This window comes from Chiloscyllium plagiosum, unplaced genomic scaffold (genome assembly GCF_037043375.1).
Source record: "Chiloscyllium plagiosum isolate Xiang-an unplaced genomic scaffold, Cpla_swu_hap1 HiC_scaffold_14, whole genome shotgun sequence".
NCBI classification, from domain to species: domain Eukaryota; kingdom Metazoa; phylum Chordata; class Chondrichthyes; order Orectolobiformes; family Hemiscylliidae; genus Chiloscyllium; species Chiloscyllium plagiosum.
Window position 1 is genome coordinate 119,668,322 of NW_028270152.1, and position 5,115 is coordinate 119,673,436.

The 5,115-nt window shown below is 43.7% G+C and overlaps 1 non-coding gene across 1 annotated transcript; it reads right to left on the reverse strand.

Annotated features, from left to right (window-relative positions):
• Nucleotides 1-864: 864 nt before the first annotated feature.
• On the reverse strand, nt 865-938 carry trnat-agu (transfer RNA threonine (anticodon AGU)). The gene has a single exon. It is a non-coding gene; the product is annotated as a tRNA-Thr (tRNA).
• Nucleotides 939-5,115: the final 4,177 nt, after the last annotated feature.

Below are 5,115 nucleotides of genomic sequence, written 5' to 3' on the forward strand. Positions count from 1 at the left end.
TTAAATGATTGCCTTCTTTCGTTCCCTTTCTCTCAGTTTGCGACAATGTCGAAGAGAGAATTGGTCATTTCAGTGTCTAACTCAGCATGTGTCTCCATATGACTCTCTTTGTCTCTGTGCATCCACCTCTCCCTCTTCCTGTTACACATTCTCCGACACTCTGCCTGTCCATACAGCTCTTTACCGATTTCGGCTCTATGAAATGTCTGACATTTCGAGACAATTTGAGTGTGCAGCTGCTGAGAGGCTTTTTGCCCACTGACTGGAGTGCGTTGAATTGGGCTCACATTCTCCGGATAATGTGTCTGTCACTTCAAACCAGGCAAGGCGACACTTCTTCCTCAAACAATTATGACTGTTCCGAATTCAAAATAGAATTCCTAATCAACAAGAAAAAAATGCAATTACACTATAAATAAAGAAGCACAACGATGTATATATTGTTGCTTTAAATGTATGAACGGTGACATCAGAGAATGAGAGTGATCAGCTGGTGGTATCTCTGCCATGACCACAAAATTCCCGGCAAATCTGCAGCGTCTCCTGCCTCATCTCGTTATTCCGACCTAACTGGGAATGAAGGATGGGGAATAAAAGAGGAGGAGAAGCAGAAGTGCTTGTGGAATAATGAAAAGAAACCACAGACATAAGTAATAGTTCAAAAGGGCACACGCACGACCTTTGTTCCTCGATCATTCACAGTGTCAGATGGCCTGAGATAGAGATGTGTGTCAAGGAACATGTTCAAAAGCAGAAGGTGCTGGAACAGCTAAGCCAGTTTGGCAGCATCTGAGAAGAGAAATAAGAGTTCGCAGTTCCGGTCCAGTGACTCTTGCTCAGAACTAATGCATGAACGCGACAAGTAGGCACCGCTGGGAGTTGAACCCAGGATCTCTTGTTTACTAGACAAGCGCTTTAACCAACTAAGCCACGGCGCCACACCAGCTATGCTCTCACTCATCCATATGTGGAGTTGTTTAACCACTTCCTCACAGTCCTTGGACATGTGTTTTCGTATCAAAGTTGCTCACAGAGAATTGTATTCAATCCTCGAATCTTCAAATACAAACAGTTTATAGCTGAAAATTCTCCACTGAAAAGGCACAGAAAAAAATAATCTATTCTTGGATTCATTTAAAACTGGTATTTTCACCTGGTTAAAGTGACAGGAGAAAGAGGATGTGTTCATTCTATCGGGGCCCATGAACCACACAGAGGGGACCTCACGTTAATACACACAGAGGGGACCTCACGTCAAGAGGAACAAGGTCATTGCGGTGAATTGACTAGCTGTAATGTGTAAGTAAGTATAAACATTGGGCAGTAAAAGCTGACCCAATGGCACCGACATTGAGTTTTGCACCATCAGTTCCGCGCTCACTTCCTGTCTTATGCCTCCCAGGCATCATTGTCTATCACTTTATTTCACTGTCTTCGTCCACGTCTCAACTTATTTCAAACGATTGCAGATGTCTGATAGGAACCTTTAAATTTTCGAAACGGATTCCTGGAGTATAGTCGTCACTCAATGGGAAAGGATTCACTGCATATCCAGAATTACCACAGTGATGGAGGGGATGAATTACTTTCCTGAAGCTTTCAACGCCTCAGCACAGACATGCAGCCATGATACCGCTCGTGGGGAATTGCCAGGATTTACACTCAGCGACACTGAAGTATCAGCGAGATACATCCACCTCAGAAAGGTGATATGATTGGAGGGGCGTTTGCAGTGGTCGTTTCCCGTCTATCTGCTGCCTTTGTCGTTATATACGGATGGAAACAATTACTGAGCGATTCTGGCAGGATCTGGATGTGCGCTCTGTATGCAAGGAAGATGTGTTTTCATTCTAATAATTCACAAAAAGAGAAATAAATCTTCATTACCTGAGTAGGAATTATAGTGCTATGCAAACTCGGACTCCGAAACAGGGACCTCCTGTGATGATGACTGTAAAATTAAAACCTGACTTGTCGACACTCTTGTGTCTGTCGTTGACTCCATAACAAACTTCAGCTGCAAAGTCGCTCACTCCAAGTTTCGCAAAAGTTCAAATATGATTTCAATATGAAGAAAGAGGAGCTGTGATAATATGATGCTGTTCAGCAGATGTTCTGCAGGAAGGCACAGAACAGGCTGGTGGTCATAGGGCCTCATTTTGATGTGCTGGTATCCGGTGAGCTGGCAACACCAATGAGGGTGTCGTGATACTTGTCTGATTCCAGATCCCGGGCGAGAAATAACCAGAGTTTTCTCGCTGAACTTAGATTAGATTACAGTATGGAAACAGGCCCTTCGACTCCACACAGAGAGTCACCTGAGGCGTGAATTGAACCCGGGTCTCTGGCGCTGTGAGGCAGCAGTGGTAGCCACTGTGCCACCGTGCCGGCCACCAGCAGTGAAAACGTCCAGCAGACATGCAGACAACACTGAAGGAGGCACGTGAAGACGAATGTGTTCAAGTTGCCAGTGTGACGTATTGAATTAAAACAGTGACGCTAATTATCTTTGTTGGTTCTTCACCTTCGTAATCTTGTATCCCCCCGATATAAATGTCGCCATTACACATGGAAAAGATGAAAGGAAGTCGACGGTGGGTCGGCCCTGTGGTGTAATGGATAACACGTCTTAATTTGAATCGGTCTATTGTAGTTTTGAGTTCTACTTAGCTCAATTGCAGCATGCTGCTTTGTTGAAGTCAGTCATAACTGGTTTTATAAATTCATTAAGGGCAAAGAGGAGTCTGCGAAGAGTACCGGGACACCATAAATTCAATAATCCCGTCTCTGTTTGGTGCGGCTCTAGATGGGGGAGATATGAAACTTGTGCTTTGTATGAATGCTTACTGTGGGGAAGGACATAGAACACAGAACATAGAAAAATACAGCGCTGAACAGGCCCTTCGGCCCTCAATGTTGCGCCGACCTTTGAACTATTCTCAGCGCATCCCCTTCCAAAATACTATCATCACCCATGTGCTTCTCCAAGGATTGTTTAGATCTCCCTAATGTGGCTGAGTTAACTGCACTGACAGGCAGGGTATCCCGCGTCCTTACCACTGTCTCAGTAAAGAGCCTGCCTCTGACATCTGTTTCAAATCTATCACATCTCAATTTGTAGTTATGTACCTTCATACAAACTGACGTCATCATCCTAGGAAAATGACTTTCATGTCTACTTATCTAATTCTCTGTTCATCTTGTATGTATCTATCAAATCCCCTCTGAGCCTTTTTCTTTCCGATGAGAACAGACTCAAGTTTCTCAGCATTTACTCATTAGGCCTTCTCTCCAGACCAGGCATCATGCTGGCTCACTGGTTAGCACTGATGCCTCATAGCGCCAGGGATCCGGTTAAAATTCCAGATTCAGGCAACTGTTTATGTGGAGTTTGCATATTCTCCCTGTGTCTGCGTGGGTTTGCTCCGGTTTCCTCCCACAGTTCCAAAATATGCAATTCAGGTGAATTGGCAATGCTCAATTGCCCGTACTGCCAGTTGCATTAGCTGGGCTAAATATAGGAGAATGGGTCTGTGTGGGTTTATGTTGGGAGGGTCGATGTGGACTTGTTGGGCCCAAGGGTCTGTTTCCACTCTGTCGGCAATCTAATCTAAATCTCCTCTGCACTTTTTTCAATGCTTTCACATTCTCCCCGACATACATCCGCTAGAGCGTTTTGTGTATTTGCAGCATTGTAAAGCGGCTCCGGAACTCAACCCCTCTACAAATGAAACCTAACACACTGCATGCCCTCTTAACAGCACTCTCAACCTGGATGGCAACTTTCAACGATCTATGCACATGGACTGCAATATCCCTCTTCACATCCACACGACCAACAATCTTTCCATTGACCCAATACTCTGCCTTCCTGTTATTCTTCCCAAAGTGCATCAACTCACATTTAGCTGCATTGAACTCCATTTTCCACCTCTCAACCCAATTCTGCAGTCCATCCAAGTCGCCCTGCAACCTGTAACATATTTCCAAACTGCCCACTACTCCACCGACTTCAGTGTCATCTGCAAATTGACTCATACATACACCTATGATGCGTCTAAGTTATTTATAAAAATAACAAACAATAGTGGCACCAGAACAGATCCTTGTGACCACACCACCAGTAGCTGGACTCCAGGTTGTATATTTTCCATCAATTACCACTCGCTGCCTTCTTTCAATTTCTAACCTAAATGGCTAAATCACCCTCACTCCCATGCCTCTGTGTTTTCTCAAACAGCCTATCACATGGAACCTTAACAGAGGATTGTCTGAAATCCATGTATACCACGACAACTGCTCTACCCTCATCTACATGCTTGGTCACATTATCAAAAAAATACTCAATGAGGTTTGTGAGACACTGCCTGCTCTTGACGAAACCATGTTGACTATCTGAAATCAAATTATTGCTTTCCAGATGATTATACATCTTACTTTTTATAATCCTTTCCAAAACCTTTCCTACATCAGAAATATGGCTCACTGATATATAATTACCTTGGTCATCTCTGCTGTCAAGGGCACAACGTTTGCGATCCTCTAGTCCTCTAATACTAAACCTGTAGACAATGACGAATCAAATATAAAAGCCAAATGCTCTGCTATCTCCTCCCTAGGTTCCCAGAGTATCCTCGGACAAATCACAACCAGCACAGGGGACCAGTCTACTTTCACTCCTTCTGGAATTGATAACACCTCTTCATAACTAACATCGATCCTTTCTATTCTAATATCACTTATCTCATTCTTCTCCCCGACATTATTCTCCTTTACCTGAGTGGAAACCGAAGGGAAATGTTCGTTTAGTACTTCTCCCAACTCCACAGGGTCCCCAATCAACATCCCACTTCTGTCTTTGACTGGCCCTATTCCGACCCTAGTCATCATTTTAATCCTCACATACCTACAGAAGGCTTTAGATTTCTCCTTTATTCTATTTACTAAAGATGGCTCGTCTTCTGAAAAATCTCTTTAAATCCTTCCTAGCTAATTGGTAACACTCCATTGCATCATCTGAACCACCTTGTCTCTCAACACATAAGCCTCAATCTTCTTCTTAACAAGAGATGCAATTTCTGTAGTAAACCATGGTTCCCTTACCTTTTCAATTCT